This window comes from Rattus rattus, chromosome 3 (genome assembly GCF_011064425.1).
Source record: "Rattus rattus isolate New Zealand chromosome 3, Rrattus_CSIRO_v1, whole genome shotgun sequence".
Classification (NCBI taxonomy): Eukaryota; Metazoa; Chordata; class Mammalia; order Rodentia; family Muridae; genus Rattus; species Rattus rattus.
This window is the reverse complement of record NC_046156.1, coordinates 147337471-147362308: the sequence shown is the minus strand read 5'-3', so window position 1 is coordinate 147362308 and position 24838 is coordinate 147337471. Positions and strand designations below refer to the sequence as shown.

The following is a 24838-nucleotide window of genomic DNA, read 5'->3' as shown; positions in this document are numbered from 1 at the left end:
AGTTTCATGTCAATTTTAAAAAATACACCCAAAATTGAGAGCATAAATGAAACAAATATTAGTAATGACAAAGATGTGGCTTAATAATGTTAATTAGTAATATCAAAAATACTAATTGGTAGAAGTTTCTCTCAGCATTCATAAATATAGCATGCTAAAATATAATGGAAAATGTGTAATTCTAAAGTAAGACGTGTCAGTTTTATATAATATTACATGAATCATCCTTGTGACACAGACGTGTAAAAGGAGTGGTGACTTTTTAAATTCTCATACATTAACTGGATATGATTTTAATTTTAATATTAATTACAGAGTAATTTTTTTTTGGTTCTTTTTTTTTCGGAGCTGGGGACCGAACCCAGGGCCTTGCGCTTCCTAGGCAAGCGCTCTACCACTGAGCTAAATCCCCAACCCCGTAATTTTTAAAATACACAGTTAACTGATATAAATCTCAGAGAAATTTATTTGAAAGACAGTTGTATATGTGTATATAATTTTATCATTTACTTGGGAATAAAACAAGTTTACAAAACAGAAAGAAAAAAATGAAAGAAAGTAAAAGAAAAAACAAAAAATAAACCACATATTAAAATAAGATGACGTGTCGTGCCTGGCTGTGTAGAGAGTATAAACCCAGGCTGGCCTACAGAGTGAGATCTTTAAAAATCAAGGAAAGAAGATAATGAATAAAATTAAAAGGAAGATCAGAAAGTAGAAAATAAAACGGCATTATCAACTATAACTAAAAAAGAAAATGGACTAATACAACCATGAAAATATGAGGCTTTGAATATTTTGAATAAAACTCAGCAATATATAGTTTAAAACATAATTGATAGAAAATGTCGCATAGGACCAGAGACGTGGCTCTGCAGATAATGTCAGGCATGTAAGTTTGGTTCCTGGAATTCATTACAAGTGGATATTAGACCACATATATAAAGTTCTTCACTGACCTTCACATATTTCAGTGTATATGTCAGACATATCACACACACACACACACACACACACACACACACACACAGAGAGAGAGAGAGAGAGAGAGAGAGAGGTGCACACACATATCACTCTCTTTCTGTTATACATATGCACACACACACACGAGAGAGAGAGAGAGAGAGAGAGAGAGAGAGAGAGAGGTGCACACACATATCACTCTCTTTCTGTTATACATATGCACACACACACACAAACACATACACATAATTGCACAGCATATATATCAAAGACCTCTCTCTCACACACATACACACAATGAAAATAAATTCAAAAGATTTTTTTAAAGGTCCATATAATCGTGAGGTTAAGTATGCACATACGAAGACAAATACATGAACTTCACATAAGATTAGATTTTTAAAGGACGTGTATGTAGGATTGCACTAATTAGATTCTAGACCCCAAAATGTGAGATGCCCTGAATTACTGTAACTCAATACACTGACTTGAAACACAGTGGGGACTCATTAATACTGAACAGCTGGGGGTGGAAGAAGAAAGGGGTGAGTGAGGAGATGGGCAGGGCACAGAGGAAGAGATGGCACACGACAGGCTCTACTCCTTAGGCGTTTCCTTCATTTACTCTGTATTTCACAGTCTGCTTCCATGGGGGATCTTTTGCAGGTGCAATTTTGCCCACTGTAGATATGAGTTGCAGGTATGTCTTTTCAAATGGCATGTAGACCTTATGAAAGCAGTGAACACACGTTTTCCTCTGGGGTTTCCAACCTCAAATTACTACCTGGGCACTTAAGCACATTTTGTCAGGTGAACTTATCTTTACCTGAGTGTATACCAACGTGCCTAGGGAAATTCCAGTGAGCATCCACAGCAACGAAAATGCAATATGTAAATGGATACAATACAAATGCCACATATTTCATCAGAAATAGAAGCCTAACAACAGAATGCACCGTAAGCCTGGAAGTGTTGGATACTTTGTGACAACTAGATAGCTTATTCAACTGTGCTCACAACTTTGATTAGCCCAACTTAACATGCTGAAAGCTCTATTTATATCGGGATTTTATTTTATAGGAAATAAAAACATAGAGGAGTAGGATAATGTGTCTACTAAAGATCCTTTGCAGAGCTTATGCTCTAGTTTGAGAAACTGATAACTGCAGTGTCAAAAACATGAAATTCTGAAGTGATGCCATGTCAACATGGCTACTGTTTTTTACAATACTTATCATATTTTTCAGAAAATACTGACTTGACCATGACAGTACTACAAAATTTCAAAACAAGTGTACTAACATCGACCATTTTTATCCTGCCTCTACCAGAAAGGCACATCTTGCTTCTGGTTGGCAGGGTCAGTTCTTTAGCCTCTGTAACAAAAAAGATGCATTTGAATGCCATTCACGTAGGTTCCGTCAGATCTAACTTCCCTCCTTACATTTTATGAGATCAGACTGAAATCAAAATGGTGTGCTATGTCCTCAGTAAATGCTAAGCTGTTAAGTGTTTCCCAGCCCTTTCATACCTGTCACGATGCATAATGAAGGGACTCTTTCATCATCCTTCCACTTAAAACATTAAGAATGGACTTCATGTTCAATAACTAGGCAGAAGTCGCTTTGCAAAGATAGCATGGAAGCCCACTAGCAAGCCAAAACAAGAGTGCAAGGCCAACTAAGAAATGCACTCTTCTGAAGAAGGACTTACAAAAGGGATAATTTGTGACACAACAGGCTTTGAGAGGGAGAGTGGGATGCTTGGCATTTATTATCTACATTTTATTTTTAATTCACTAATTGTCCAATCAGTAGGAAAAATCTATACAAATGCACCAACAGGCTGAAAATCATGCTTTACAAGGGGAGGCAGCATCGGTGGCAGCACTGAATGCTCTCTGTGATTTTTAGCTTGATTTACAGCATATGTATGCTATTGTTCTCCTTACTTCTAAAGCAAATGCCCATGCACATCTCTATCTTCCTTATAATAATTAGCATAATCGAGTCACATAATTAACATACTAATCAAAATTTGCCCATAATATTATCAAAAATTCTCAGTAATTTTTTCTGGTGTGATAGGAAAATTGGCTTAAGACTGGAACATAATACAAGCACACGTAACTTCTAGAATTACTCATAATGCTCCTGGCATCACACCTGAGCTTTTGTCTCATGTTACCTGCGAATTTCTCATCAGGACTTAACACACACACACACACACACACACACACACACACACACATATTCTATTTAAAACTTTTTACTTCCTCAGTTCATTTGTTGTTTAACTGTGATACCAGCTATTAAAAACCAAAATGGAGATGCAAAATTAAAATTATCACTGTTTATCTCTCAAATGATTTCATAAAAATATGACTTACTAGTTTAGAGATAAGGGAGTAACTGAGTAACTACAGTATTTTATAAAAAGTTCCACCAAGTGTTATAATGTTTTATTCTCCTGTATGCTGACCTCACATTATGTTTTCTTGTTTTTCATTAATTGTATTTTTTGAGATGATATAAATGTTAAGCCCAGTTAAACTTGTAAGTCACCGTACTTTGTTTCGCAAGTGCTGGACTTAACACCCAGACCTATCATATAAATTATTGCACAAACTGCATTTGGAAATTGTATATAATTAAGAGACATCAGATACCTGCTATAGTGACTTAGCTGTGGGTAAGGAATGAGAGTCCCTTCTTGATGGAAATTTTCAATTTCCAAGTTATTTTGTTGTAATCCTCATGCCAATGAGGTGAAATAAGTGCTCTTTTTTCTTGAACATATTCTTTGGCATGCCCAAGATGGCACTAACCTAGCACAGGTGGTATGGGCAGGGATGTGAGAGCCGGCGCGATGGCTCTGCCTCTTCCTGGTTGAAGAGTTGGGGGAGCTAGCTGTTGAAGGGCAAGAAAACTCAACCTGATGTTGTGGGTGCAGGAGAGCTGATGGGATGACCAACTCAGCTACAACCCAAGTCCAGAGGAAAGGTTGTGAGTTGGCCCAACCCCAACATCTGCCCCACCTGTCAACCTTTAGCATACAAGAAGGGGCGAGTCTTGCTGTTCCAAAGCTGCAGGATGTCCCTGACAGAATGAAAACAGGATATACAAGGGGATCCAGTGATGTCCAGTGAGGATCTAGTATTAATAGTGTACTGAAGCTACAGTCTTCAAACCAGACCAATGACTCATTGCAACCAACCTTTCCAAGGAAAATCTGTATGGACAAATTGGTATACTATAGATACACTGTAACATAATACAGCTTCCAGGGGGATATTCGTTTGTTTTGTTTTTGTTTTAATTTAATTATTACTTTCATTTTCTTTGGGTGAGAGAGATTGCAAGGTCAGAGGACAGTTACAAAGGGATGGAGAGATGAGCAGAATTGGGGTGCACAATATGCAATTCACAGAGAATCCATAAAAAGTTACAAAAAGTGAAAAATGGAGATGTCTACTGAAATCGAATTAAAAATTAAAAGAGGAAAAAGAATATATTTTTATCCTACTGTATCCTGACCTGCTTCAGTGTTGTCTGCACAGCTTTTTATAACCTTATACTTTTTATGCACAATGGAAAAATACTTTGGTTTAAAAATATAATCCCCCAATGACTATGAAGTGAGCTAAAGTATAAAAATGGGAACATGAGTAAAAAGTGACATTTTTTCTTTCTTTTTCGATAATCAAGCTAGATAATTTATGTTTGTATTGTATCAAGCTAATTTTAAGAGATGCAGTCCCCGAAGCTGATTTTGTTGATTATGTCTTCTTTATATTCTATAACTCAAAAGGAAAATGTAAAACTTTCCATAAAATGAAACTGCTGCTTCTTTATGCTCTCATTTTGAAGGCATATAAATATGAGCATGACTTATGCAGAGATTTTCTAGCCAAATTTGAAGATGATTGATTCTCAGCCCAGAATACCAACAGTATCAGAATAGATAAGAAGAGACCGGAATAAAAGGAGGAGTGTTTCCCCCACTGCAGCATCACAGTGAAAATGGAGAGCCGGGAGAGCTTGTTCAGAGAATACAAGATGACTAAGGGCTATACAGAAGCAGACTACATTACCAACAAAAGGAAGGAGACTCAAATCACTGCCATTATCATTTTGTGAAAACAATGTTAGATAATCATTAATGATGCATGCTTCTGATAAAGGAATACTCTTGGGTAAATTAAAATGTGCATATCATGTGTTCTCCACAGGGAAAGGCATGCTATTGTTTACCTATCAAAAGACGATTTGGCCCAGGCTTCATATAGTTGATGAACAGGAATATTACAGACACATCTTTACTTCTAATTACGCCTTTGAGCTCCCTAAGTCATTACTCAAGCTGTAAGCCAGAGCTGGCCAGCTTCTTTATGTGCATCCTGAAGAGGCACTCCTGACTGCCTAAAGTCCTCAACAGAGCTTAGTCAGACATTTTGTATCCAGCATATGAATTTGTAAGCTCTTATTTCTTACTCTTAGGTCCATAAAGGATTCCATCCTCTGGAGAAAATGAAGGAAAAATACTAGTACGTGTGCCTTAAAAAGAGTTAAAAGTTAAAAGAGAACTTGGTATAAGATCGTAATTCATTATTTCAGTAAACTTCAGCATGTGGCTATTTTATTGTAAAACATCTTTAACTGACAAAAGGTTTGCATTAAATACATTCATTTGGTATAATACAGAAAGACCATTTCTACATAGGTGCTATCCTTAATCTAAGTTTCTCGTATAATCTTTGATAATTTTCTACAATATGTTTTGATCATGTGCACCTTCCCATTGTTCCCGCTGAGTACCCTGAGATCCATCCATGCATCTCCCTACTTCCCAACTCCTCCTACTTCCTAGCCTCCTTTTTGCTTTTACATTTTTCATTCATTGTTATTTCTCCCATGTATCCATATAGCTACCAATTTAAAAGCTGCAAATAAATGCAGGTGTCACTTGGGTCTCACTGTTTATTTCATTTGCCTAACTGAAACCCTGACAGGCTGTTTTTAGCGTTATCCCTGCCTAAATAGCAGAACTGGGAGCAGATGGTGAGCTGGTTCATTTTGATTAGACACGTCTGGGTTATTACACTTGAAGAAGTACTTTATTAAAGGCCCTTGAAAAAAATACAGTAAATTCTTCTTAGACTTGAATGTGGAATAATTAATAGTAAGCAACACATTTATCGAACAATTCACTAATAACTGAATTATACATTCTATTATTTATACATAATTTTCCGCATATGGACCATATAATTAAACCTTTGTAAGAGTTGCAGGAACATATTTAAAATTTATCTAATACTCCCTATGAAACACTAAAAATATTATTATAAGAAAAATTTGGTGATATTATGCATGTGTGGAAGGTCTTTTGCTCTTATAACAATATCTACCCAAACTCTTAAACACTTCCTTAAAGATACATGCAAACTGCATGCACTTCAAAAGACACTATGTTGACTAAGCTATACACAGTGACACAAACACTACATGATATCACTCACATAGGGAATCTTGTAAAGCTGGTCTCACAGGAGTAGAAGGTTGGGGAATGTAGAGAAGGGGGTGGGAAAGGCTAGCCAACAAGAAAGTCGTTACAAGGAGTAGGAGAGCCACATCTAGTAATGTGCTAGTATTTCTAAACAGTTGACCAGAAGATTTTGAAAATGTCAGTACAAAGAAATGACAAGTGCTGTGATGAATACGCTAATGATGCTGGCTTGATTATCACAAAATGTATATATTAATCAAAATATCCCGTCTTAGCCCATAAGTGTGTACTTAGAAAGTAAACACTTTTTAATTACATGGGCTAAAAAAGACTTTTGTCCTTCATTGGCTCTTCTCATAAATGGCCAACACTATTTTTACAGCCTGACATAGCTATAAGATTCAGCTGTACAGTTGATTTAACAAATGATGGATGTAAGGCCAAATGCCCATGTTCGTGCAGGCAGTAAGGAAGGAAGGAAGATGTGGACAAGGTCAGGGTCAGTCCAGAGACGACTTATTACTATGATGCTTTCGGAGACCATAGGTACATGATGAAAACTATAAAATAATAATGGTAGATAATCTACCATTTTACTGTTAAAAAAATGACCAATTTGACTAAATGCTGTTGAAAAGGCTCCTCACAAGCATATGCTCCATCTGGACCATTGCAGGAGGTTCTGGCCTCTGCACTGACTTCCCGTCAATCAGATCTCTACAAAGAAGCTTGACTCAGCTTCTGCATGTTCCAACCTCAAATCAGGATACCTCACTTGCCTGTAGGAACTTAGTTGCAGTCATACTGACTTTGTGTGAGTTTCTAATTGTGCTGAAATCTTTCTGTTTTTTCCTTCATAAGAAGGCTCTCCTTCGTTTCTTGTAAAGTTGTTTGGATCCAGATTTATACCTCCATTCCACAAGGCTTCCACTCAGAAGCTAGATTTATCTACCAATCTGATTTCATTATTTCTCATAAATCTCTTTCTCCTTACATCTTTTGTAAACCTATGACTTGAGATCAAGAGGATGATATGTTTTTCCTAGCAAAATATAAGTTTCTTGAAGGGAAAGATGTAGATTTCTGTGATCTGCTATGGCCACCTATGCTCAGATCTGAGTACCAGATCATGTACATGAAAGAGGCATGTAAATATTGTTTTGATTTTTCTTTTTTTAAGAAAAAGGAAGAGTAGAACAGAGAAGAAGTTTGGAGGAAAAACAGAGCAGAAAGAAGCAAGGAAGAGCTCATGTTGTATGGTTGCTCTATGGCTCTCCCCTGGCGTGCTGACTTCCTGGTGAGGGTAGCCATGTCCTTGCCAACTTGCCCAGGCACAAGGGCTTTATCCTGTGACTGTCAGATTTAGAACAAACAAATGCAAGCTTCTTTCGCAAGGAGTTGTTCTCTCTAGGGTCCCAATCAATACTTCCATTTCCAGTCAGTTTTCGGCTTGCCAGACCCTACGTGTTAAGACGACTTCGAAGGGCTTGATTTCTCCAGGTGCTTTCCCTTGAAGCTCTTCCCATTTGCTTTCAGGAAGGCATGGTCTCCTTTCAGTAAAGAATCATCCCAAGCTGTGCTTTAATTATTAAAATGTTCTTCCTTGTACTGAGAGTGGATTGGTCACTGCATAACTCCTTTTCACTGATCTTGATTCTGTATTCTGGAGCAGTTTAAACCTCCCCCTACCCAACTCAACACTCCTGCAGATTATTTAAAACATGGTATCATGCAGACTCCTGAGCCTACCTTCCTCCCGATTAAATATTTTCTTTCATGCTAATAAATGTTCTTATGAAAATGTCATCCAAAGCTACTTAAGCACTTTTGAAGGGATAAGTCATATCCATCTGCTCAAGCAGCTGATGATAGTATCAGTCGGAACAGCATAGGAGGATGTGAGTTTTTTTTTTTTTTCATTAGGCAATTTGCACCATTTAAGAATTTCCTATTTAATGCCTTTTCTGAATCAAGGTTTCCAAGCAACATTTGTCTTATATTTAGCCAACCAATATAAAAGCAAATCAAAGTTCCACCATGTTAATTACACTCCAGTAAGACTTCCATTATCTCAGGCTACCCTATCAGATCAAGCGTTACTGCTGATGAGTACTGTTTCCTTCTTTTCATTGGGAGAAATGTCTCAACAAGGTGTTTGCTGTGAGTGTATGCATGTATGTATGCATCTGTTCATGACAGCATGCAGCAGGTACTCAGGTGTCTTTCAAGGCTTGCTTTCTAGGTTTTAGTAAAGAACTCTTAAACAGAGAACAAAAGCCCCCCCCCCGCAGAAATAATCTCTGTGCATTTAGGGAGGGGATATAAAATCCATATAATCAGTATATTTGGCAGAAAAATTATTTGAAACGTATACTTCTAGGAAAATGACTCAAAATGATATCCTTCACAGAAGGTTAAGAATTTTATGTTTTTGTATTCTTTTATTCTTCATGGAACCTACAACAAAATATAGCAGTAAGGGTCAAACCCTTTAGGGTATCACATTTGTATAGTAACCCTCTCATCTGTTAGATAGGTGAACTCATAGGCTTACAAGACATTTGAAAACAAATTACATTCATAACACAACTTCCAATGCAGTAGAGAAAAACATTTCTTATCCCAAATCTCCCCCAGATTTGCCCGGTTGACAGTAAACGACAAACCAAATCTTTATTAATCCTTATTTAAAAATCACAAAGGAAACTAATAATGATGGATCAGCAAAGGTTGTTCATGAAATGTTCTGAGAGCATCAACTAGGTTAGCAGAATTTAGTGGTTTAAATAGAAATGGCCCCACATACTCACATGTTTGAATGTTTTTCCCACATGGAGGATCACTAATAGAAGGCATGGTCTTTTCGAGGTAGGTATGACCTTGTTGGAGGAAGTCTGTCACTGTGAGGGCAGGCTTTGTGGTCTTAGATGCTTAAACCCAGTTCAGTGGGCTGCACGCTGATAAAGATGTAGAACTCTCAGTTATCTCTCCAGCAGCACATCTGCTTGCCTGTCACCATGTTTCCACAATGACAAAAATGTTCTAGCCCTATGAATTGTAAGGCAGCCTCAATAAAATGCTTTCCTTTAAAACAAAACAAAACAAAACAAAACCATGGTCATGGTGTCTCTTCACAGCAATAGAAACACTGATAAGGTACGGGACAAATAAGTCCATCTTTAGAAGGCAACAACGGAGAAAGGGTACATCCTTCTGACTTGTGTTGTTCCGGGGCTCCTACCCTATAGTGTTATGTCCTAACCCCGTGAAAGCACATAGTAACCTCAAAGGGAGGTAGATGCTTGAAAATAAAGCCTAAAAACACTGGTGAATTGTAGGAGTTTCCCTAATTGTTGATTGGCTAATAAGAACCACAGAAGCCAATCTCTAAGTGAAAAAGAAGGTGGGATTTCCGGACAGGACAAGAAAAGAGGAGGGAGAATTTGGGAAGTCAGACCAGATGAGGGGAGCAAATAGTATATAAAAGTCACTAGTGTTTCCTTTTCACCGGGCAGCCATCTCTGCAGATACTGGAGCCATGTTTGGCAGTCTGCAGACCAGGTTTGGGGATGTATGGCCTTTGGAACTCGAGCAAGCAGTAACTCCAGGCATTTTCAGGAAGGATGCATTTGGGTGGCTTAACAGGGAACCAGGGTCAGTCTGCTGTTTTCAGCATCTGGCAAGGAGGAAAGAGCGGCAAATGATTCTAGAACCTAGCTGGAACTAGCATGGATGTTTTAAAATTACATGCAACAGTGAATACTAAGTAGAAGACAAGAAAAACCGAATAATTAAAGAAAATTGCATGGAGTTAAAAACAGAAGAGAAGCCCAAGTGCTGCCTTTGACCTTAGTGTTGCAGACTCCAGCCATCTACACTTAGCTTCTATTACATAGAGACAGAAGACCATAGACACGTGAGAAAGTATAGTAACAAAAATAAAACACTACAGAGACACTTGGAAAATCTCTTCCACAAAGATTTCAGTTCTGGTCATTCAAGGAAACTCCCAGCTGTCCAGCTCACTGCAATCTCTTCATTCTTCAATGCTGAAAAAGTACTCACACAGATATTGTTCTTAAATAAAATGTAACCAAAACTATCAAATAAGATACAAAGCCTCCAATGTGGGAAATAGTGACCAAGAACAAAGCAAAAACTCAGGAAGAGGAAGAGAGCATGAAGAGAAACAAGGAAATTCTATAGAAATATCTGGCTTTTTGACAATGTATTCTACCACAAACTCAGGTATGAGTAGCAGGAAAAGGTGTAGGCATATATATATATATATATATATATATATATATATATATATTTAGAGAGAGAGACAGAGTCAGAGACAGAGAGACAGAGACAGAGAGACAGAGACAGAGAGACAGAGAGAGAGAGAGAGAGAGACAGAGACAGAGAGACAGAAACAGAGAGACAGAGACAGAGAGACAGAGACAGAGAGACAGAGAGACAGAGAGACAGAGAGACAGAGACAGAGAGAGACAGAGAGAGAGACAGAGAGAGACAGAGAGAGAGACAGAGAGAGACAGAGAGAATGAGACAGAGAGAGATGTTGCATTCATATGAGAATGTTCAGGACAACATAGTTTGCATCTACTAGATATATTCAGTGGCATAATTATGCATTTTAACATATGTATCAAAATAAATGCTAGAAGCCCCCCTACTTATTATATAAACAGATGAATTAGCATTTGCATATCTTATAAGTTTATTAACAATTGCATTTAAAGATACGAACATTTATTATATGCTTTAAATACACAATGCTGCTTCTTGAAAATAGTATTTTTTAACTTGTCATTGTTGAACTTTGGTATATGCATGCATGCGTGTGTGTGCGTGCATGTAAAGTCAAAAGGCATTTTCATGTTTTCCTCTAGTTCTCTCTATGTCATTGACAGAATAGGATCTAGAGATGAACCCTAACCTTTCCAATTCCACTAGACTGGCTGGCCAGCAAGCCTCAATACATTATAAGTGCTTTACTGACTGAACTATCTTAACAGGCCCTGTCATACTCCCCTTTTCAGCTTTCCCTAATTAAAAAAACAAAACAAACAAATGAACAAAAACAGTAAAATCTGTCCTTAAGCTGGAAAGACTTCTAATTACAAACTCTTGCAAATTCTCAATTTAAGCTTGTCTTCCTTGAAACATCTTCATCCGTGAGACCAAATCACAAAGTGTCTTCTCTTCCCTTTGAAGTGTATTTCTGCCTCTTTATCATTTATGTGGCTATGAATTATGTCATCACCTTGTGACATTCATTCTTTAGTCCTTGAACATCCCTATCCCCAAAATGCTGGCTTTCCTGCCCTGTTATTTCTTAGAAACAGTGTTGCCCTTATTGGGACTCGATAAATACCAGCTATCAGAATTGATTGTAGGAAAAGGCCAAGATTCTTCATACCTCAGAACTCAGGAAGTCAGGAGGCCTAAACCTGCAACTTCTGATTGGCACTAATTAGAATTCTACAAGGAGCATAACGTAGACTCTCAGAGCCTATATTCTTCAGAATATGTTACATGATGCATTTTTTTTCAGAATCCACATTTCATAGTACATAAAAGTAATATCAATGCATCAAAACGTAATCACTAACTTTATGCCTTTAGAATTTGCTGGAAATCACAGATCAGCCAGATATTGGCTTATTATTTATTTCCATTCTGCTTTATCAAACATAGAAATGTAGTCTGTCTTGAATAATATTAATAAACCTTGATAGATCATGTTAGAAAATCTAGCCACTAGCACAACTAATTTACCACTGATCAATTAAAATGCCCACTTTCTATTGTTCGATGTCACATTTATAAGATAAAACTACGGTGAGGAAAGAAACTACCATGTCTTTAGCACAAGCAGGGGGTCTCAACAGGACTATAGACAGTGACTAGCTGAAGGATTTGGAGGGACTTCTTAACATCTCTAGGCCTGGGTTTCATCACCTGAACCAGGGCAACAATGCCAATCATTCACTAATAGCAGTGCCATCAGGAGTTGATATGCTGACCCATGGAAAAGGCATGAAACCTGCCTGCCCTACAGGAAACATAAGGATAACAGGTATTCATATAATAGTGCAACTAGTTTCCGTCCTGATAAAGTTAAACAATGATCCCTGGGTATACGATTCATGAAGGAACGTAGCAATTTTCTCAACACAGTAACAATGATCTGTTAGTGCAAATTTGTTCAAGCCTCCCTTGTTAAAACATTTTAATTTCTTCAGAAAATATTTGAATTGTAAAGGAAATGTTATTTATAGCTACGAGCACAGGCAGGGCCATCACGGGTTCTCAACCTTCTTAATGGTGTGACTCTTTAATGCAGTTCCTCGTGTTATGGTGACCCCCATTATAAATTATTTTTGTTTTCTACCTTTCCTACTTTTATGAATTGTAATGTAAGTATCTATGTTTTCTGATAGTCTTAGGTGACCCCTGTGAAAGGGATCCTGAACCACGGGTTGAGAATTGCTGAACTATGGAATCCTCAGATCATAAACGGTACCAAAGGACCGATTGTGTGGCCTTATGCCATTTTGATACAGGATTCATCAGCTCCTATAAAAGAAAAAGTTGTTGTCTCTCACAAGTTGGGTGAGTCAATCTTCTGGTATAAGATGCTTTTTCCTCTCTGCAGCCTAGGATAATCCCCACAGGAGGACCTCTGAGCCACACAGGTGGCAGGGAGCAAGTTACTGCTACAGACTGTCACGGAAGTTATCTTATTTGCCATCTGTTCTTAATAGAGTCAGCATCTGCCACTATGCCATTATGCCACTATGACATGAGCGTTCTGCTTGTTGTAATCTCAGTCAACATCTCTAACCTTATTTACTGGACTGACCCTGGATTTCGAAACATGAAACATTCTTCTTCCTGAGAGTTTGAGTCTCTGGTCACAGCAAAGCAGAGAACATTATCTGTTCTTGAAGGCATGTGCTGTATCAAGAAACTTCTGAAAACAAAGTCTGTCCTCAAGAAAGTTGTAGTCCTTGGGAAAAAAATCTAAAATGTATACTTTATATACATCATATGTGAACAGTGAAAATACTTACAGCAAAGTACTTCCAACAGTAATATACAAAGGCGCAAACTCCCACTGCTATCAGAGATGTGTCATTGGTATTTTTTTAATTTTTCACTTACTGATGAATTTCCCAGTATATGGGAAAAATGTAAAGACTACTTGTGATAGTAGATCATATACTAGGTTATTGAAGAATAAAGAATGCATCATAGTAAAATATTTGCTTACTAAAGTGTATGTAAGCAATCTTAGATGAGCATCATGGATGTAAAGAATGGTTCTTTGTTATTTTGTTTAAATTTATTTTGGAAGAAACTATTCTTTTTTAATTTTTTTCAGTTGCCATTTTTTTTTAAATTCTTATTTCATGTCCTTAAGTTTTTGTCTCTCTGTGTTCTGAATTTTTAAATTTCCAGTCTGAAAACTTTTTTATATGGAAATGTTTGTTAACATTTATTTAATGTTACCATTTTTTCTTCTCTAGGGAGAATCAGTTTCGAAGTATCGTCACATTGAAAATAGACTCTTGTATTTTTTCATCTCATCCAACCTGGTTCAGATATTGCCTAAAGCAACTCGGTTCCTTTGAGACTCTTTTAGGATTTTCCTCACCAACACAAAAAGGATCTATCCCAAAAATCAAATCTGAACAATGTGGTTGTCATTGTCAAGAAGACCTTGACTTTGTTCTGATAAAGTGTAGAGGATTTTTGTTGTCGTTGTTGTTGTTTTGTTTTATTTTGCTTCTCTGTTTTAAAATTAGTAGCTGACATGGAGGGGTGGTCCAATCATGTGATTCTGTGGTTCATTTCTTTCTCTAATTTCCCAAGCTGCAATTTCCCCTTATTTCACCCCTGAAGACCCCCTCTGACCTCTTTTGCCAGCGGTATGATCTTCCAATGACTGACTATCTACCTCTGCTTCACTCCAAGAACCAGCTTACATATCTAGTATCTGACTATCCCGATCCCCTGCCTCTGCCCTCCCTGTTTGCTATGTCTGCACAAACTGCCAGAACAGCCACTGGCGCTGGATCGGCAAGTTTCCCACAGACAATTTTCCATTAGAAGTGCTCTGAGGTGCACAGTATTTTGTCTTCTGGTTCTTCTGTAGGCTTGATTATAAATATTTTTATTTGCTCTCCTTATTAATTTCTAGGCATCCATTGTCAGATAGTGTAGCATTTCAGAGCTAAGTAAGTGTATATACTAATTAGGTGCAGATTAAGTACATACTATGCTCTATTGTTTATGTTTAATAAACATAATAATTATTAAGTGCATGTTATCTCCCATCATATTGGCATATTTCATCTGTTTATAAAGCTTGAAATAATTTTGTTTTCTGATTATTCTTTTGCAATTTTACCGTATATCTTGTACTATTTTTGCTATAGTAAAATTATGTCACTGCACTGACAGAATGGAAATACTGACTGGGAAAGTATTACTGAGGGCTAACAAAAGACCTTGGGTTGGCTCTGGGGAAATGGTTCTGATGGACCCTTCCTATGTCTCTCTTCTAGATCAAGCCCTGGAGTCCTGTGATTAGAAAAAAAAGTAGTAACCAAGTGAAGAAAAGGCTGCTACAATGTAGTAAAGGCTATTGTAATGAGAAGTTTCAACTCTTCCTTAATGCCACTGAAAGGCAATAAGCCAAACTAACAGAACCTTCTGGCCTGAGTGCTCTAGACAGGCCTGGAAATTTAGATTCTGAATAACTCTTCAGTCAGTGAAGAAACTCATCTTCACATAATTCCTGAATGAACCATCTATAGACTTTCAAAATGACCTGTGATACAGGAATGGTGACTCACAGCTATAGTTTAGCACTTGAAGGTCAACACAGAGATACAACCCAGCCACAAGTGTGGGGACAGCCTGGGCCACATAGTAGGTTTCAGGCCTGCCAGGGACTGATAGTAAACTATCTCCATCAAACTAATCCTAGTAATTTCTGTATAGGGTTTCTCTATCATACTGAAGCACTTTATATTTTGGGCAAATATAAAATATATTCAAAAATTGGTCACATATACCAATCACTAGTATCAACACCAGCTTTCTCATCTTTTCAAAACTCAAATTAGCTTCTTTATAAAATTGCACTTTGTATAATACACAACACACTGGATTATTAGGTTAACAAAATTGGGGTGGGAGAGAGGGCAAAGTGGTTAAGTGATGCTTTTCCATCTATGTTTGGGGCCCCAGGCTCCACACTAATGCCAGGTAATCTTGGCAGCTCACCTCTGATTTGAGGTCAAAACACAGAGGCAGAGCATCCGAAGAGGAATCTGACCATGGAGACTCTCTGTAGGCTCTGGGCTTAACTGAGAGATCTTGTTTCAAGATAGAACTTGACACAGCACTGGAGGGTGCTTCCTGCCACCAATATCAGGCCTCGGCCTGCCTATGCAGACACGTTCACACATACTAGGAAACACCATATAAACATGCAGCCACCTACCCACACACATAAGATAGAGTGCTGGATGTTCCCATAATTAAGCTGTCTATTATTATAATAAAGCAAACCAAAAGGTTAGTCTTCCTTAAAATGATTTGGTAGCCTCTATGAGATTGATCACACAACATTTGGCTCTTATGCCAATTGAATTTCATCCTCTCTGAATTGATAATGATTTAATAAATACACTTCTCATTATCAGATGCTGTGTTGGAATAAGCCCCATTGATCAAGTTTACTAATAAGACTGGAGCATTTACTTCTGCATTTCTCGTATGATTTATATAACTTTTATATCAAATCATGAAACACATTCTGAGATTATCTTCTGGACCTCATAGCTTTAAGCTGTCTTCAAATGATAGCATAAACACTTTAGCATACATTTTATTATAAATTTCACAGAATAAGCAACAGCTCAGAATGAAAGGCAACCGTCTGTCTGATGTCCTTCACCACAGGAGTCACAAGTGTCCGTTGTTGTGTAACAAGACAAAAGGGAAAAGTTCAAAGCTTTGTGCTTTCGGGAAGGGAAACGGAATAGACACAAACCAGGTCGCTTGGCTGCCTTCATCTGCGCTGTATATAACTGAATATTCTGTACTTTACAAATCCTTAAAAGGAAAAAGAAATGTCATCACACTCATCTCAAACTAACTTTTCCATTATACTTAAGCAAAATTTAATTGTAAGCAAACAAAAAGCCTTGACTCGGAATTTCATAAAATATTCACAATAAGAGAAAGGCAGAAAAGCTACCAAGATGAAAGTGTACCATGCTTCCTCTGAACTTGGGTATTATCTAATGTCCTTTTAAAAATTCAGCTGTGTGTCCTCCTAGAGAAGTGATGCTGTGGTGTTTCAAATAGAGACAGTGGACAGAAAGGACAGAATGTTCTAATGGCGGCAAATCGTTCAGAGGTAGAAATGCTCTTCAGAGATGATGCGGAAGCCTAAAACTCCTCTCTGATCCTGAGACCTGAGACTTGCTGTAGCCACTTCATGACCTGTTCTAGTATGGATTTCAGATGCTAGTAGATTTAACGGTAAAAACAGAAAAGGTAAGAGCCCTAACACAAAATCTGGGCAGGTGTGGTTGCAGAAGCCTAGAATCCCCAGAGTTAAGGAGGGCGTGTTAGGGTGGTTCCGGGACAGCCCGGATTGCACAGTGAGACTCTACTTCAGACACTGGCTCAGTAAGTAAATAACTGTTTAAATAGTAGCCAAAACTTCCAACCCCATCAAGCTGTGTCAGTTATAAAGGGTGATTTTAAACTAATTCCTGTACAATCATTAAAGATCAGAACTTTAGTTCCCATGCCATTTTATATACTGGCCTCGTGTGTTGAACACGAAGGCTCCTGGTTGAAGAGGCCTTGAAGCACGCTCTAGTGAAGACTGTGAATTATAACATCAGACGTATTAGATAAAGATCAGAGGAAAAAGGTTTTTAATCGAACTCTTAGAAAAGTAAGACTCCCGGTTTTTAGATGACTCAAAAGACAAATGAGCAAATGGGACAGGCTGCCAAAGCTAAGAAATGGCTGCGCTGAGAGGAGTAATTAGCAATGACCAGACTCTTGAGAGTGTACGAGCAATTTAGCTGTGGACTTTTTCCAAAAATCCCTAATGCACTGAAAATTAGGGAGTTATCTGGCTTTCTTTTATGATAGTTCCTTTTATAATTTCTTTTGTACAGTGGCACAAAATGATAAAGAGGTAAAAAGAGCTGTGAACAGAGAATAGGAAATAAAGGCAGGAGAGAAAATAATCAGCAGAAGTCATGCATGCCACGGGGTGGCTACAGCCCATGCGCAGAGGCAGCTAAAGCACCAAGAGAAACATAACTCAAAGTGGAAAGGACTCCCCAGAAAGTGACCAGGAAGAGGAGAAATAGCGCGTTATCCACTATTGTATCAGTGGCGTTAAATAGATAAAAAGAAAAAGAAAAAAAAAAAACAATACAGAAGGAAATGAAAACCTCCGTGAAATGATCACCACACTGTATGCAATTGCCATCCCCCATTAACAAGGAAGTTGCTCCATAAGCCCAAAGTCTTCAATGTTAGAAAAAAAGGGACTTCATAAGAGGCAAAAATGATTAAGACAAAGAAAGGCTCAGGGTGGGGGAAATGCAGGGAGTTTTCAGTAACAGCATAAGTGAAAGGATGATACGGTAACAACAAACACGCCTTCCTTTGTGTTGCTAGAAACCTCCAAGTGCATTCCTAGTTCTCACTGCGCGGCCCTCAAACCAAAGTGCTTCTTTTGAATTTAAACTTGGGCTCGCATACACGGACTGGACTGAGGTTGCAGGAAAACATGTTAGCAGATATATATCTCAGTCTTCATGTGCATCTCCCAACAACTAGAGCAGGGGTGGGTTTCCTAAAGCTGTGTGTCTATGGAATCCTTTCCCCTAGTCTTTTAGTCTCAGGTGGAGAGGATGCTTCTAATCCTGTAGAGACTTCATGTGGTCAGGGAAACCCAGGGGGGAGGGAACCCTCTCAGAGAAGAAGGGGAGGGAGATGGGGAGTGGGACTCTGTGAGGGGTGAACCAGGAATAGGGGCAGCAATTAGGATATAAGATGAATAAATAGTTTTTTAAAAAGGGCAGTAAGGATGTTGAAATATGGCGCTACCCAATTGATGACTTCTGGCAGTGGTGCAGGAAGGGAAGCACCCAGTTCTGTTTAAGGGACAGGCCCCTGAGTTTGACCAGGCTCCAGTGAGTAGATATATAACCATAACTAGACTTGGCTTTTGTTTGTCATTTTTGGAGGGGCCACAAAGTTGGGAAAGCAGACATAGAAGAACAAAGAAGTAACTGCAATGTGGTGTAGGTTGTGATCTTTTCAAAGACTCAATAAAAGTATTAGGTTGAAAAATATTAAAGTTGGGCTCTCCCTTTGGAGAAGGGACAGTGGGGAAGTCCATCAACACCCAGTGCCTGCCTGCCTCACAGTAAAACCTCTCTACCAAACACAGCTGTCTTTTCCCCACGAAAGTCTGATCTTTTTCTTGAATGTGAACATGCATTAGAAATAAATATTGAAATGAAGAAAAAATAACCCATACTTTACTAACATATTTGTGTGAAGGCATTTTCTTATGTTCACAAATATTATTACATCTTAATAGCCTAGTATAGTGTTCAACTGTAACAGCAGCTACTCATAATGCAGTAGTAATAAAACCATATATGCTTCTATTTCATAGTATGTAACTCCTTCCTTTACAATGGTATGTGAAGTTGTTTTGATTGTGTTGATCCTTTTGATACTATACAAAATGTCTTTGCTGAACAATATTTCATTAAATTGCATGATTATACATAAAGGTACATTCAATTATGTATATACTATATTTTAATACATATATCTCAGCCCTTTTTATACCTAAAACTAAACTACACTTATGAAGATTATGCTAATTTATGTGCATGTAATAGAATATTCTAATGCCCAGTTCAATCTTTCAGAGCAACACTGAATATTAACGTTTAAAATATAGTTTTGACCAGATAGAAAAATGACATCTCGTTATCATGTTATTTGCATTTTATAGGTCATGTAATATGAATATATTTGAATATTTTATTGGTCACATGAAATATTCATTTCTAACCTCATATGAAAACAATTTCCCCACTTTTCTTTAGTATTTCGTTATTTTCTTGGAAGAATATATTTCAATTTTAAGGTAGCACACTTATCCTTTCTGTCTTTGATGACTTTCAGTGTAAATCTTTCCAGGTTATAAGCCACCAGAATTTGTGTTGGTGATCATACCTTTTGTGGGATTACAATTACATCTTCTAACATTTAAATCTGACATCTGAACTAGAATAAGTCATGAAGCACTGAACTGGCTTATCATTTTCCCCAAATAATTAGCTGCTTTTGTTGAGGCCGATTTCTGAGTGATCTGCTTTTCTCTGAGTGAAATGCCACCTCTGTCAGCTTCAGAACCCTCTGTTTCCAGCGTTCTAAGAAGTTGCTTTCTGGTGCGTGTCTTTCCCAGTTTCTTGATATACACTGCAGTTTCTGAAATAGGCTGAGGAGCCAACCTGAACCGTGAGTTCTTGGAGCCTCTTGTCACTCATCAAAACTGCATTTGGAGAGTTTGATTATCTTAGGGACAAGTCACATCCACTGAGATATTTATAGATAGGGTTATGAACCCAATAAGGCATGTCAGATATAATCAGAATTTGGAGAACTTATTTAGGCCATTGCACAAATGCACAAAGTTTAGAAGAGAAAAGTTCCTTTAGAATCTCTGCTGCTCATTAACAAATGGGACCTCGTGAAGTTGGAAAGCTTCTGCAAGGAACAGGACAATGTGATGGCTATTTCTGGTTGTCAACTTGACTGCATCTGGAATCAACACAATCCAGTAATGGACAGCATACCTATGCTCCAGATCAAGAAGCTAGAAGACTGAGGCTTCTGACCTAGATCTTGACATACAGATCTTAAGGCACAGTGGCCATGAAAAGCTTAGGCCCAGGCAAGGTGATACATGCATTCAATTACAGGTGACTAGGGCAAGCAGATCTCTGAGTTCATGGCCAGTCTGGAACAAAGAAAGGTCCATATCAAGGCTTGGGACACACCTTTAATTTGGGCCATACTTTCTGTTGCAGTGCTATATAAGGACATTGCAAGAAGAAAGACTCAACTCTTCTTTGCCTGCTTACACTTACTTGCCAGTACATCTGTTAGAAGCTAGTTCTTCAGGATTCCAGTTTACAAAGAAGACCAACTGAAATAACTAGCCTAGTTCGTGGGACTGAACAACTAGATTCTTGGACTTGTGATTCATAGCTGCCGATTGTTGGGTTAGTTGGACTATAAACTGTAAGTCATTACAATAAATTTCCTTAATATATACAGTCCATATATTCTGTGACTATGGAGAACCCTGACTAATACAGACATTGTCAATGGGACAAAATGGCAGCCTATAGAATGGGAAAAGATTTTCACCACTCTGACAGAGGGAGAATTTCCAAAATATATAAAGAATTAAAGAAACTAGACATCAACAATCCAAATAGTCCAACAAAAATATGAAGTACAGATTTAAACACTGAATTCTCAACAGAGAAATCGCTAATAGCTGAGAAGCACTTAAGAAATCTACAAGATCCTTAGTCACCAGGGAAATGCAAATCAAAACATCTCCAAGATTCCAACTTACACCTATCAGAATGGCTAAGACCAAAAATTCAAGGGACAGCACATGCTGGAAAGGATGTAGAGCAAGGAAAATATTCCTCCATTGCTGGTGATGGTGCAAAGTTTTACAATTACTCTGGGAATCAACTTGGCAGTGACTTGGAATATTGGAAGTAGTGCTATGGGTATAGAAGAGGTGGAGGTGGAGAGAGGGAGAAGAAACTGCTGTTGGGATGTAATACATGAGAGAGCTAATTAGAAAATAAAGAACTATCCAGTAAAAGGTGTCATTTAATAATGAAAAACAACAAAAGCTTTTTGGCCTCCACCTTCAGCCATGGTCTCCGGTACCTTTCCATCCTTCTTTCTACTGTATGACATCTGTTCGTTGAACACTAAGACTTGTCTTTTAATACCATAAATGCACCAACAATTCCTTTGTAGCTATGCAAATGTTATGAATGTTTTGTCCTATGTGCTTTGACTAAAACGCGCATGCACTTGGTAACAGAATGCCTGACTTCTCCTCTAGCCACGCTTCTTGCAACAGTCGTACCACACTTACACTTCTCCCTGTTGTGTTAGGATTCTTTATCTTTACTCGGACTCAGACAACCATCTCTTATGTTACCAGACAGGTATATCCTTATATTCCTGCTCAGGCTTCCAAGAAGCCTTTTCCTGATGCCCATGGGTAGAATCAGTGCGACTTGTCTGATGCCCATGCCCCTACTTCAGTTGTTGATTGAATGCCGTCTTATCTAAAGAACGTTCCTGTATATCTTACTATCTGGGGCATCTTAGCAAATTCTAGGATTAAAAGGCTCAATAACTGTACAGTCAGAATGCTTCAGTGTGATGCAGACACTCGGGAGCACTGGCTTTGAAATCAGAGAGGCCTAAGGTGAAGTAAACCTCAACAATTTCATGGTTGCTTGGCTACACCCTGCTCTCCATAAGATTCTATTTCTTCCTCTCTATAATGACATTAAGTCCTCAGGAATATTATTAGAATAAAAAGTGATAAAGAAACCCACTGGAGTGGGCTTCACAGCCCACTGGAATGCCAAGCAGGTGCTTGGCAGTCGCAGGTGCTTGCAGTAAGCAAGGTGAATGCCCACAGCTCTCCTCACAGGAAGATGGAAGTTGACCAAGGAAGCATTATATCAACAGAATATTTAAGCTAACCAGAAAGTATGATAATGCCTCTAAGAAACCTGTAAATACATTTTAAACACTGAGAATTGCTTTTCATAGTATTCACAAAAACTGTTAGAATCCTTCACATATTAGATTTCTAGACATGGAAGTACTGACTTTTCCAGTTCCTTTGCTGTTATTGTCTTTATTCAAATCAAATGAGTATCTGGCTCCAAAATTTTTTCATAACATGTATTATAAAATGAATAACTTTATATTCACAGATTTCATAGAAAGTTTAATTAATTTATTCAACAAATACAAGTGTCCTTAATTAAATCAGATACCACAGAAGATTATGTAAAAATCAGGCTAGTGATATTGCTCGGTGGATAAATCTTGGCGACTTGAGCTTGCTCCCCAGAATCCACAACAAGTAAGAGGAGAGACCTGGCTCCCTGAAATTGTTTTTCCTCTTCCACCTACATACAAGGCTGTTCATGAGCTTTCACACACACACACACACACACACACACACACACACACACACACACACACACACTCTCTCTCTCTCTCTCTCTCTCTCTCTCTCTCAAACACACACACATAGACACACATACACAGATAGACACACACACCCAAACACACACACAAACATACACACTCAGACACACACACACAAACGCACGCACAAGCACACACACACAGACAGACACACACTGACACACACAGTTACACACACACTTAAAAATTATTCAGAAGAAGAAAAGTAGTGTAAATGATTCCGTTCGGCTATTTCGCTACCAGAAATTTGACTGAATTTCTGTTATTAGGCATCCTGTTCTCACTAGTAGTGCTTAAACGTAAGTCCTATGATCTGTGAACTCTACTGTTTCATACATAATTTCCTTTTTATTTACATCTAAGCCACTTAAACATAATTTTGCAAAATATTCCAAATAAAATTATGTGTACAGGTTGTCCAGTAACATTTTATTTCCCTGGCATTTTACTCAAGTTTTCAGGCTTTATTTGTGCAAATAGAATGATATAATCAGATTTTCATATATAGAAAGAGTGTCACTGCAAGCTAGGAGTCCCCAGCACTGTGCCATTGTCTCGAAGTGTGTTCAGCTTCTGATGCCATGTGGCTTCTCTGTAAGACTGCTCTGCTGAACAGTGTATAAGTTTCCCCTTCAGATTTACATATTGTGAGTTAAAGCTTAATGACAGGTGCTGATAGCCACCTGACAATAGATGGCTGAGGGCCACAGTTTACCAGTATGGGAAGGGTTGCAGGGTTGTTTTCCTTTTCTCTGCTGTTTATTCACTCCCCAGACTTAATCCTCTTTTAGTTCTTCTGACTTCCTTCCTGTGAAGGTTCAACGAAGTCTTCAGCAGACACTGTTGCTAGAGATTTGATTAGGGACTTCTTAGACTCCAAAGCTGATTTTTATGCGTAAAATTTAACCAGTCTCAGAAATTCTGTTATAACCTCAAAAACAGGAAGATAGTAGGAAATATTCCCAATTCATTTGCATAAAACTTCTCTCTTTTTCCCTCAGAGATCCATTTTTGTTCTTGACTCTAAAGTCCTTCATTATTCACCAACTTCTCAGAATTTAAACTTGAGTCACCTTAACATTTAGTAAGAGATATGAACAGGTACATAAATAATTCTGATAGGAATGTAAAAATGGGGCTGCAAGTTAATATAGACTGTTCTTACAGTTAATGACCCTCGAGACTCCAAATGGAATGTTAATATTCTGAAACAAATAGTTCCAAATTCTACCTTAGTTGAAGCATGAGAGCTAGTTACTATCCCTATTCTGTGTTTCTCTGTGACTGGAGATGTTGTTCAGCCTTTATTGTGCCTTTCCATGTTCAAATCCTGCTCATTCTATCTTTTATGCAGGTTTCCTTCCAAGGACCCAGAGCCCTTTATGTACACTTTTTTGTAACTTATAGATGTATTTTCTTTTCAAGAACAGAGATTATGTTTCAGATCTTAGTGTTCATCAAATAAATTGAAAATAATCTTTTTTTTCGGTATATTCTGCCCCTTGAATGGCTGTTAGTGAATGTTTGAAATAGCAAAAACAATGAATGAATTGGTAATATGAGATATTAGAAAGAACAGAGAACTATGATGATGGTGTAGACTTTTTTAGTTTTAGGATATGTGTGTGTGTGTGTGTGTGTGTGTGTGTGTGTGTGTGTGTGTGTGTACACTAGTGCAATAAGCAGATCTAACAAATGATCTCATTTAGCAAAGAATGTAAAACCCTGTACCTCATGAAACAAGCATGGGTAAGTTCCTCTACATAACAATCTAGATAATTTTCTTATAAAGATTGATAATCTTACTTGGGTTGAAATGGTAGGGGTTCTTCAGAGCTAGCTTTACTCTCTGGGTAAATTTAACTCTCAAGACTCTAGTATTGACTCATTCCCACATAATGGAGTCAAGATGCAGAGCCATCCGTAGCTCCTATGATGCTAATTTTGTATGTGAGCT

The 24838-nt window shown here is 37.9% G+C and overlaps 1 protein-coding gene across 1 annotated transcript in view; it reads right to left on the bottom strand.

Moving 5' to 3' along the window:
• The window catches only part of Ralyl (RALY RNA binding protein like), a 680590-nt gene that overhangs the window by 617668 nt on the left and 38084 nt on the right, over positions 1 to 24838 (bottom strand). The gene's annotated exons all lie outside the window — the stretch shown is intronic.